The 12858-nt window shown below is 40.4% G+C and overlaps 1 protein-coding gene across 3 annotated transcripts in view; it reads right to left on the bottom strand.

Moving 5' to 3' along the window:
• Nucleotides 1–12858, bottom strand: part of adamts3 (ADAM metallopeptidase with thrombospondin type 1 motif, 3) — a 298496-nt gene that overhangs the window by 69903 nt on the left and 215735 nt on the right. The gene's annotated exons all lie outside the window — the stretch shown is intronic.

Genomic DNA, 12858 nt, shown 5'->3' with positions numbered 1-12858 from the left:
TAGATTATGTCAGCAGACTACCTAGCCAGAAATAATCAGACACCCATTTTTCAAGCTAGCATATAATGTCACAAAAACCCAGAAGACAGCTAAATGCAGCACTAACCTTTGATGATCTTCATCAGATGACACACCTAGGACATTATGTTATACAATACATGCATGTTTTGTTCAATCAAGTTCATATTTATATCAAAAAACAGCTTTTTACATTAGCATGTGACGTTCAGAACTAGCATAACCCCCGCAAACTTCCGGGGAATTTACTAACAATTTACTAAATTACTCACGATAAACGTTCACAAAAAGCACAACAATTATTTTAAGAATTATAGATACAGAACTCCTCTATGCACTCGATATGTCCGATTTTAAAATAGCTTTTTGGTGAAAGCACATTTTGCAATATTCTAAGTACATAGCCCAGCCATCACGGGCTAGCTATTTAGACACCCGGCAAGTTTAGCCTTCACCAAAATCAGATTTACTATTATAAAAGTTTGATTACCTTTTGTTGTCTTCGTCAGAATGCACTCCCAGGACTGCTACTTCAATAACAAATGTTGGTTTGGTCCCAAATAATCCATCGTTATATCCGAATAGCGGCGTTTTGTTCGTGCGTTCCAGAAACTATCCGAAATGGTAAATCAGGGTCGCGCACATGGCGCAATTCGTGACAAAAAAATTCTAAATATTCCATTACCGTACTTCGAAGCATGTCAACCGCTGTTTAAAATCAATTTTTATGCAATTTATCTCGTAAAAAAGCGATAATATTCCGACCGGGAATCTCCTTTTCGGCAAATAGAGGAAAAATCACAAAGACGGGGGCAGCCAGGGCACGCGCCTAAGCCCACAGTCCCTTGATCGGCCACTTGAGAAAGGCGATAATGTGTTTCAGCCTGGGGCTGGGATGACGACATTCTGTTTTTTCCCGGGCTCTGAGCGCCCATGGAAGACGTAGGAAGTGTCACGTTAGAGCAGAGATCCTTTGTAAAAGATAGAGATGGCAAAGAAGTTCAAGAAATGGTCAGACAGGCCACTTCCTGTAAAGGAATCTCTCAGGTTTTGACCTGCCATTTGAGTTCTGTTATACTCACAGACACCATTCAAACAGTTTTAGAAACTTTGGAGTGTTTTCTATCCAAAGCCAATAATTATATGCATATTCTAGTTACTGGGCAGGAGTAGTAACCAGATTAAATCGGGTACGTTTTTTATCCAGCCGTTAAAATACTGCCCCCTAGCCATAACAGGTTAAAGCAAGGCTCCTGAACTCTTGTGTATTTTCTGAATTATGCAATGATATGGGCAGCGACCATGTAATGCTTTTACAACATCAAGGGGCAAAGTATTGACACATTCTTTTAATTGAGAGATGAGCTTAAAGTTTTCTTTACTGACCATAATTTTCACTTGTCTGACCGCTTGCGTGATGACAAGTTTCTCACACGACTGGCCTATCTGGGTGATTTTGTTTCTCGCCTGAATGATTTGAATCTAGGATTACAGGGACTCTGCAACTATATTCAATGTGCGGGACAAAATTGAGGCTATGATTAAGAAGGCTGTGTGTTTTCCCCAGCAGCCCTGGGACCCCTTTTTCTGACAGTCCTTAAAACCATTTTCTAACCAACGCATTATATTGGATACTACCCTCATGAAGTACATTTTCTAATATAGCAGGCCCAAAAAACTGAAATGTACCATGTTGTTGGGGAAAAAGCTATTTGAAAGTCTAGTTTTGAAATAAGACGTCACCAATTACTGTTCCAAATTTTTTTTTTTGTCTTACAGGAATTATATACGGTGCCTTCAGAAAGGACAGTGGTTCTTCCTTTAAAAGTTGCATCATACTGCAGAATTCTATGGCAGGATGTCAGCCATTAATGCTAGTTAGTGCTAGTTTGACCACCAGAGGGCATCTTTGAGAAGCCTTTGATAGCCTTCAATACTGACTGCACAAGAGAATTAAAAAACTTTTTTGTAAGAATATAGTATATGGGATTGATTTAAAAAAATGTAGCTTAAGTAATTTAATTAATATTATGGTGTTTCTATTCCAAGAAAAAGGAAAAACAAAACCCTCAGGGTTTCCATTAGGATGGAACGGAAAATATAGCGCTGTACAACGTAATGGTCAGGAGTAGGCTACAGTACTTAGAGCATAACATTTCCACACCCTATTTGTAGTCTACCAATACTCAAATGGAAATTCAGTGAAAATAAAAATCTCATAGTTTTATCAAGACCAGTCCCCATGCTTGTCTCAGAGCAGCATGAAACAGTGCTGAAATAGTTGACCACAGCGGGTAGGCTATTGCTTCAAATCCTATTGCTTCAAACTTCAAAATGCTCTTTAAATAAATAAGACCTACATCACTTTTAACCTCTTGACGGTCGCCTAGGATAGGGGGCGCTACAGCGCTTTTTGAAAAAAAATGGTGCCCATTTTAAACGGCCTACTACTCAAACTCAGAAGCTAGGATATGCATATAATTAATACTTGTGGATAGAAAACACCCTAAAGTTTCTAAAACTGTTTGAATGGTGTCTGTGAGTATAACAGAACTCATATGGCAGTCAAAACCCCGAGACAGATCGAAACAGGAAGTGGAATTCTGAATTGCGGAGTCAACTTCATCTCGTTGCTTATAAATCACACCGTGAGCAATGGTTCATTGAGCACTTCCTATTGCTTCCAGTCTTGTCCCCAGTCTTTACAAAGTGATTTGAGTCTCCTACTGTGAAAACTGACTGAATGACACGCTGTGGAACGTGGTCACATGAGGAGGGCCATCACCATTATGACGCCGGCGCCCCTGGCTACCCTCCCCTTTCGAAACGTTTATAAAGACAATGCAATCGTCCCCCTTGAATCTTATTGGAGCTCTGGTTGAAAAAGGCCCTAAAGATTTATGTTATACAACGTTTGAACGAACCTAAATAAGAAAAAAATGCATTTTGCTGAAAGAGTAGCCCCGCGCAGCCTTCAGAACGCGCTAACAAGAACAAGCTATTGGAACATAAAGGATGAACTTTTTCGAAATACATTTGTTGTGGACCTGGGATTCCTGGAAGTGCCTAAGGATGAAGATAATCAAAGGTAAGGGATTATTGACAATAGTATACAAGACTAGATTTATATGCGATTGTTCCAAGATGGCGCTGACCTGTATTGCTAGCCTATTGTTCTGAGTATCGCATCCCCTTTTCGCAAAGTGTGATTACCCAGTAAAGTTATTTTTAAATCTGGCATTACAGGTGCTTTCAAGAGATATTCATCTATAAATCTTAGAATGACAATATTACATTTAAAAAATGTTTTCGAATAGTAATTTAGTAAATTGTAGCACTGTTTCACCGGATGCATTTGAGGGAAAATAGTTAGTCAACGTTACGCGCCGATGTAAAATGCTGTTTTTATATATAAATATGAACTTTATTGAACAAAAGAATGCATGTATTGTGTAACATGATGTCCTAGGTGTGTCATCTGATGAAGATTGTCAAAGGTTAGTGCTGCATTTAGCTGTTTTTTGGTTATTTGTGATGCATGTGGTTGGTCGGAAAATGGCTATGTGGCTACTTTTACGATATACTCCTCTAACATAATCTAATGTTTTGCTTTTGCTGTAAAGCCTTTTTGAAATCGGACAACGTGGTTCGATTCAGGAGAGGTGTATCTACAAAACGATATAATTTGAAAAAAAAATGAAAAAAAAAATATTACATTTTGTTATGCTAATGGTGATAGGATTTTTCGCTGGATGTCCGTCCCGTAGCCCGACCAGGGGTTAACAGCACATTACTCAACACTAGTGAAACTCATGCCACCTACAGTATATCGAAAGATAATTTTTTCAATGACGTGACTCTGTGCCAATAATTTCATTTAGAGGATTGGAGGATTCTAAATTAATATCTAAGGGGCATTTTTCGTTAGGGCAAATCTGATCTGTGAGAATATCTAAGTGGGCTTTTATATGGGGCAGCAGGTAGCGAATCCCTGAGCTGACAAGGTAAAAATCTGTTGTTCTGCCACTGAACAAGGTAGTTAACCCACTGTTCCTAGGCCGTCAATGCAAATAAGAATTTGTTCTTAACTAACTTGCCTAGTTAAATAAAAAAAATATATATATACAGTCGTGGCCAAAAGTTTTGAGAATGACACAAATATTAATTTTCACAGTCTGCTGGCTCAGTTTGTATGATGGCAATTTGCACATACTCCAGAATGTTATGAAGAGTGATCAGATGAATTGCAATTAATTGCAAAGTCCCTCTTTGCCATGCAAATTAACTGAATCCCCCAAAAATATTTCCACTGCATTTCAGCCCTGCCACAAAAGGATCAGCTGACATCATGTCAGTGATTCTCTCGTTAACACAGGTGTGAGTGTTGACGAGGACAAGGCTGGAGATCACTCTGTCATGCTGATTACATTTACATTTTAGTCATTTAGCAGACGCTCTTATCCAGAGCGACTTACAGTATTGAATGCATACATTTCATACATTTTTTTTTTCTCTGTATACTGGCCCCCCGTGGGAATCGAACCCACAACCCTGGCATTGCAAACACCATGCTCTACCAACTGAGCCACAGAATTCGAATAACAGACTGGAAGCTTCAAAAGGAGGGTGGTGCTAGGAATCATTGTTCTTCCTCTGTCAACCATGGTTACATGCAAGAAAACACGTGCCGTCATCATTGCTTTGAACAAAAAGGGCTTCACAGGCAAGGATATTGCTGCCAGTAAGATTGCACATAAATCAACCATTTATCGGATCATCAAGAACTTCAAGGAGAGCGGTTAAATTGTTGTGAAGAAGGCTTCAGGGCGCCCAAGAAAGTCCAGCAAGCGCCAGGACCATCTCCTAAAGTTGATTCAGCTGCGGGATCGGGGCACCACCAGTACAGAGCTTGCTCAGGAATGGCAGCAGGCAGGTGTGACTGCATCTGCACGCACAGTGAGGCAAAGAAGCCACTTCTCTCCAGGAAAAACATCAGGGACAGACTGATATTCTGCAAAAGGTACAGGGATTGGACTGCTGAGGACTGGGGTAAAGTCATTTTCTCTGATGAATCCCCTTTCCGATTGTTTGGGGCATCCAGAAAAAAGCTTGTCCGGAGAAGACAAGGTGAGCGCTACCATCAGTCCTGTGTCATGCCAACAGTAAAGCATCCTGAGACCATTCATGTGTGGGGTTGCTTCTCAGCCAAGGGAGTGGGCTCACTCACAATTTTGCCTAAAAACACAGACATGAATAAAGAATGGTACCAACACATCCTCCGAGAGCAACTTCTCCCAACCATCCAGGAACAGTTTGGTGATGAACAATGCCTTTTCCAGCATGATGGAGCACTACTAACTAAGTGGCTCGGGGAACAAAACATCAATATTTTGGGTCCATGGCCAGGAAACTCCCCAGACCTTAATCCCATTGAGAACTTGTGGTCAATCCTCAAGACGCGGGTGGACAAACAAAAACCCACAAATTCTGACAAACTCCAAGTATTGACAATGCAAGAATGGGCTGCCATCAGTCAGGATGTGGCCCAGAAGTTAACTGACAGGGCGGATTGCAGAGGTCTTGAAAAAGAAGGGTCAACACTGCAAATATAGTCTCTTTGCATCAACTTCATGAAATTGTCAATAAAAAGCTTTGACACTTATGAAATGCTTGTAATTATACTTCAGTATTCCATAGTAACATCTGACCAAAATATCTAAAGACACTGATGCAGCAGACTTTGAGAAAATTAATATTTATGTAATTCTCAAAACCTTTGGCCATGATTGTATATACAGTTGAAGTCGGAAGTTTACATACACCTTAGCCAACTACATTTAAACTCAGTTTTTCACAATTCCTGACATTTAATCCTAGTAAAAATTCCCTGTCTTATGTCAGTTAGGATCACCACTTTATTTAAAAAATGTGAAATGTCAGAATAATAGTAGAGAGAATGATTTATTTCAGCTTTTATTTCATACATCACATTTCCAGTGGGTCAGAAGTTTACATACACTCAATTAGTATTTGGTAGCATTGCCTTTAAATTGTTTAACTTGGGTCAAACATTTCAGGTAGCCTTCCACAAGCTTCCCACAATAAGTTTGTTGAATTTTGGCCCATTCCTCCTGACAGAGCTGGTATAACTGAGTCAGGTTTGTAGGCCACCTTGCACGCACACGCTTTTTCAGTTCTGCCCACACATTTTCTATAGAGGAAATTGAGGTCAGGGCTTTGTGATGGCCACTCCAATACCTTGACTTTGTTGTCCTTAAACCATTTTGCCATAACTTTGGAAGTATGCTTGGGGTCATTGTCCATTTGGAAGACCCATTTGCGACCAAGCTTTAACTTCCTGACTGATGTCTTCAGATGTTGCTTCAATATATCCACATCATTTTTCTTTCTCATGATCCCATCTATTTTGCAAAGTGCACCAGTCCCTCCTGCAGCAAAGCACCCCCACAACATGATGCTGCCACCCCCGTGCTTCACTATTGGGATGGTGTTCTTCAGCTTCCAAAGATTGGAAAGCAGCTGCGGTCATCCCCTTTTTTAAAGGGCGGACACTCTTGACCCAAACTGCTACAGACCTATATCTATCCTACCCTGCCTTTCTAAGGTCTTCGAAAGCCAAGATAACAAACCGATTACCGACCATTTCGAATCCCACCGTACCTTCTCCTGTCACGTCCTGACCAGTAAGGTGTCATTTGCTATGATAGTTTGGTCAGGGCGTGACAGGGGGTGTTTGTTTTGTGTGTTTTGTGTTTTTTGGGTTGATCTATGTTATTTTATTTCTATGTTTAAATATCTAGTTTTTCTGTTTCTACGTTGGAATTGTTTGGGGTTGGTCTCTAATTGGAGGCAGCTGAATCTCATTTCCTCTGATTAGAGACCATATTTAGGTAGGGGTTTTCTCATTGTGTTTAGTGGTGGTTCATTTCTGTTTTTATATTACATACCCGACAGAACTGTTTGGCTGTCGATTATTGGTTTCTTTGTTTCAGATCAAAATAAATACATGATGAGCACTATCCACGCTGCGCCTTGGTCTACTCCTTCAGACGGCTGTTACATTTCCGCTATGCAATCTGGTTTCAGAGCTGGTCATGGGTGCACCTCAGCCACGCCCAAGGTCATAAACGATATCATAACCGCCATTGATAAGAAAAAATACAGTGCAGCCGTATTCATCGACCTGGCTAAGGCTTTTGATTCTGTCAATCACCACATCCTTATCAGCAGACTCAACAGCCTAGGTTTCTCAAATAGTTCACCAACTAGAGTTCAGTGTGTCAAATCGGAGGGCCTGTTGTCCGGGCGTCTGGCAGTCTCTATGGGGGTGCCACAGGGTTCAATTATTGGGCCAACTCTCTTCTCTGTATACATCAATAATGTCACTCTTGCTGCTGGTGAGTCTCTGATCCACCTCTACGCAGACGACACCATTCTGTATACTTCTGGCCCTTCTTTGGACACTGTGTTAACTACCCTCCAGACGAGCTTCAACGCCATACAACTCTCCTTCCATGGCCTCCAACTGCTCTTAAATACAAGTAAAACTAAATGCATGCTCTTCAACCCATCGCTGCCCACACCTGCCCGCCCGTCCAGCATCAATACTCTGGACGGTTCTGACTTAGAATATGTGGACAACTACAAATACCTAGGTGTCTGGTTAGACTGTAAACTCTCCTTCCAGACTCACATCAAAACATCTCCAATCCAAAATTAAATCTAGAATTGGCTTCCTATTTCGCAACAAAGCATCCTTCACTCATGCTGCTAAACATACCCTCGTGAAACGAACTATCCTACCGATCCTCGACTTCGGCGATGTCATTTACAAAATAGCCTCCAACACTCTACTCAACAAATTGGACAGTCTATCACAGTCCCATCCATTTTGTCACCAAAGCCCCATATACCACCCACCACTGTGACCTGTACGCTCTCGTTGGCTGGCCCTCGCTTCATACTCGTCGCCAAACCCACTGGCTCCAGGTCATCTACAAGACCCTGCTAGGTAATGCCCCGCCTTATCTCAGCTCGCTGGTCACCATAGCAGCACCCACCCGTAGCACGCGCTCCAGCAGGTATATCTCACTGGTCACCCCCAAAGCCAATTCCTCCTTTGGCCGCCTCTCCTTCCAGTTCTCTGCTACCAATGACTGGAACAAACTACAAAAATCACTGAAAATGGAGACACTTATCTCCCTCACTAGCTTTAAGCACCAGCTGTCAGAGCAGTTCACAGATCACTGCACCTGCACATAGCCCATCTGTAAATAGCCCAAACAACTACCTCATCCCCTACTGTATTTATTTATTTATCTTGCTCCTTTGCACCCCAGTATTTCTACTTTGCACATTCATCTACTGCACATCTACCATTCCAGTGTTTAATTGCTATATTGTATTTACTTCGCAACCATGGCCTATTTATTGCCTTACCTCCCTTATCTCACCTCATTTGCACACATTGTATATAGACTTGTTTTTCTACTGTATTATTGACTGTATGCTTGTTTACTCCATGTGTAACTGTGTTGTTGTATGTGTCGTACTGCTTTGCTTTATCTTGGCCAGGTCGCAGTTGTAAATGAGAACTTCTTCTCAACTTGCCTACCTGGTTAAATAAAGGTGAAATTAAAAATTAAAAAATTGCAAGCCTCCCCCTTTTTCCTCCAAACATAACGATGATCATTATGGCCAAACAGTTCTATTTTTGTTTCATCAGACTAGAGGATATTTCTCCAAAAAGTACGAAATTTGTCCCCGTGTGCAGTTGTAAACCGTAGTCTGGCTTTTTTATGGCGGTTTTGGAGCAGTGGCTTCTTCCTTGCTGAGCGGCCTTTCAGGTTATGCCCATATAGGACTCGTTTTACTGTGGATATAGATACTTTTGTACCTGTTTCCTCCAGCATCTTCTCAAGGTCCTTTGCTGTTGTTCTGGGATTGATTTGCACTTTTTGCACCAAAGCACATTCACCTCTAGGAGACAGAACGTCTCTCCTTCCTGAGCGGTATGACGGCTGCGTGGTCCCATAGTGTTTATACTTGCATGCTATTGTTTGTACAGATGAACGTGGTACCTTCAGGCATTTGGAAATTGCTCCCAAGGATGAGTCAGACTTGTGGAGGTCTAGAATTTTTTGGCTGATTTCTTTTGATTTTCCCATGATGTCAAGGCACTGAGTTTGAAGGTAGGCCTTGAAATACATCCACAGGTACACCTCCAATTGACGCTAATTATGACAATTAGCATCAGAAGCTTCTAAAGCCATGACATCATTTTCTGGAATTTTCCAAGCTGTTTAAAGGCACTGTCAACTTAGTGTATGTGAACTTCTGGTCCACTGGAATTGTGATACAGTGAATTATAAGTGAAATAATCTGTCTGTAAACAATTGTTGGAAAAATTACTTGTGTCATGCACAAAGTAAATGTCCTAACCCACTTGCCAAAACTACAGTTTGTTAACTTCTTATGGGCAGGTGGGATGGTAGCGTCCCACCTGGCCAACATCCGGTGAAATTGCAGAGCGCGAAAATCAAACTACAGTATTATAAATATTTAACTTTCATAAAATCACAAGTGTAATACATCAAAATAAAGCTTAACTTCTTGTTAATCCAGCCGCTGTGTCAGATTTCAAAAGGCTTTACGGCAAAAGCAAACCATGCAATTATCTGAGGACAGCTCCCCGCATACAAACACATAAAAAACATATTTCAACCAGGCAGGTGTGACACGAAAGTCAGAAATAGCGATATAAAAAATGCCTTAACTTTGATGAACTTCTTCTGATGGCACTCCAAAAGGTCCCAGTTACATCACAAATGGTCCTTTTATTCAATTATGTCCTTCTTCATATCCATAAAAACTCAGTTTAGCTGGCGCGCTTCAGTCAATAATCCACTCAGTTTCCCTCCATCAAAATGGATACAAAATGGATCCCAAACGTTACCAATAAACTTTTCCAAACAAGTCAAACAACGTTTATAATCAAACCTTAGGTACTCTAATACGTAAATAAACAATACAATTTAAGACTTTTAAGACTGTCTTTACCGGAGAAACCAAAATGGGAGCCACCTAGAAAAACTACAATTTCTGGCTAATTTTTCCAAAAACCAACCTGAAACTCTTTCTAAAGACTGTTGACATCTAGTGGAAGCCCTAGGAACTGCAATCTGGGAGAACTTGGCCTTATAATAAAAGTGATAGCCATTGAAAATAGGGGTAGACGGATTTTTTTGGGGGGGATGGTTTGTCCTCTGGGTTTTTCCTGCCATATCAGTTCTGTTATACTCACAGACATAATTCTAACAGTTTTAGAAACTTTAGAGTGTTTTCTATCCAAATCTACCATATGCATATCCTACCTTCTGGGCCTGAGTAACAGGCTGTTTACTTTGGGCACGCTTTTCATCCGGACATCAAAATACTGCCCCCTACCCAAGAGAGGTTAACAAGAAATTTGTGGAGTGGTTGAAAAATGAGTTTTAATGACTCCAACCTAAGTGTATGTAAACTTTCGACTTCAACTGTAATTCTAAATGTAATAATAATAATCTCTATACTTTGGAGATGATTTCGTTTTCAAATAACCTAAAGTGAGCAAGAAAACGGCCATTCTTGAATATGGGGTGAGACAATCTAAATAAAGACTGTTTGTTATTTAGAATTATTTACTTCTGTTTTTAGAGGGAGAGAAACCAAAGGCCCACCTTCACCTCATGGGTCTCCCGGTTAGCCCACCTTCACCTCAATACCCGGTTGCAGCCGGGTATTGAACCAGCATCTGTAGCAACGCAGTTTGCACTGCGATACAGTGTCTTAGACAGCTGCGCCACTCGGGAGGCCACATCCACAAAGTTTTTAATGCTGATCAATTGCCTTGCACAAAGTATCAAAATACAGAGAGGTGTTGGCAATAGTCTATTGTCCTGCTAATAGCCCATAATGGACTATTATAATACATGGTGTCCAGGTCAGGATAACCAAAACATCAACGTCTTTATTAAACACTATCAGAAAGAATGTTGGTTCTTATTTATTTTGATCCAAAGCCATGAATGAGTGAGTCACTCAGCTTTATGTAGGTGCCGAGGCTATATGACTGCGCCATCAACTTGATTATTTAGCAGACATCACTTGCTTATATTCAGTCAACACATATATCTTTAGAATATCATGGAATATAATTGAACATTTTAGTTTCTCTTAGAATAAAAACCTTAGTGTAACAACAGTTTTAGTAAGTAATATTGACGAGTATAAAAAAAAAGTGTATTTTTCAGGGTGTGTGCGTGCAGGACAGAGGAATAGCAATTCTTACACTACTGTTCTAAATTCACCTTCTTCATCCTTATCAGTCAGTTAATTGGAATTCAATTTTGAAGTCATGCACAATTATCAGTTTCTATTTGGTTTATGTCGCCCATTCATTGTCAGTCAGAGACACAGTAGGACCCAAAAGCATAATCAGTGCTCTAACTCCCCCTTGCGCTGGTCTGGAGCAGTGACGCAGTGATGCAGGGTACCGTACTAAACCACAAATTACCACTAAATCCTGCAGCATAATCTCAAAACCTTTAGTGGAGCAACCACTGTATTCATACCCCTTGACTTATTACGCATTTTGTTGTGTTACAGCCTGAGTTAAAATTGATTTTATCACCCATCTACACACAATACCCTGTAATGACATAGTGAAAATATGTTTTTATAAAACTTGCACATTTATTGAAAATGAAATACAGAAATATCAAATTTACATAAGTATTCACACCCCTGAGTCAATACATGTTAGAATCCCCTTTGGCAGCGATTGCAGCTTTCTGGGTAAGTCTCTAAGAGCTTTGCACACCTGAATTGTAGAATATTTGCACATTATTCTTTTAAAGATTCTTCAAGCTCTGTCAGGTTGGTTGTTGATCATTGCTAGACAGCCATTTTCAAGTCTTGCCTTAGATTTTTTTTTAACCCCACTCAGGAACATTCAATGTCATCTTGGTAAGCAACTCCAGGATATATTTGGCCTTGCGTTTTAGGTTATTGTCCTGCTGAAAGGTGAATTTGTCTCCCAGTGTCTGTTGGAAAGCAGACTGAACCAGGTTTTCCTCTAGGATTTTTTTATCTGTGCTTAGCGCTAATTTGTTTCTTTTCATAGTAAAAAACTCCCTAGTCCTTGCCGATGACAAGCATACCCACCATGCTTGTAAATATGAAGTGTGGTACTCAGTGATGTGTTGTATTGGATTTGCCCAAACATAACACTTTGTATTCAGGACATAAAGTTCATTTCTTTGCCAAATTTTTGGCAGTTTAACTTTAGTGCCTTATTGCAAACAGGATGCATGTTTTGGAATATTTTTATTCTGTACAGGCTTCCTTCTTTTCACTGTCATTTAGGTTAGCATTGTGGAGTAACTATAATGTTGTTGATCCATCTTCAGTTTTCTCCTATCACAGCCATTATAATTTGTAACTGTTTTAAAGTCACCATCGGCCTCATGGTGAAATCCCTGAGGAGTTTCCTTCCTCTCCGGCAACTGAGTTAGGAAGGATGCTTATATCTTTGTAGTGACTGGCTGTATCGATACACCATCCAAAATGTAATTAATAACTTCACCATGCTCAAAGGGATATTCAATGTCTGCTTTTTTGCTTACCCAGCTACCAATAGGAGCCTTTCTTTGCAAGGAATTGGAAAACCTTTGTGGTTGAATCTGTGTTTGAAAGTCACTGCTCGACTGAGGGACCTTACAGGTACTGTATGAAGGCGCTACGGTAATCGGCAGCACATCACCGGCAAACAAATTAAAC

Source organism: Salmo salar, chromosome ssa15 (genome assembly GCF_905237065.1).
Source record: "Salmo salar chromosome ssa15, Ssal_v3.1, whole genome shotgun sequence".
Lineage (NCBI taxonomy): Eukaryota > Metazoa > Chordata > Actinopteri > Salmoniformes > Salmonidae > Salmo > Salmo salar.
The sequence above is the reverse complement of the archived record's forward strand: the minus strand, read 5'-3'. Positions and strand labels throughout refer to the sequence as shown.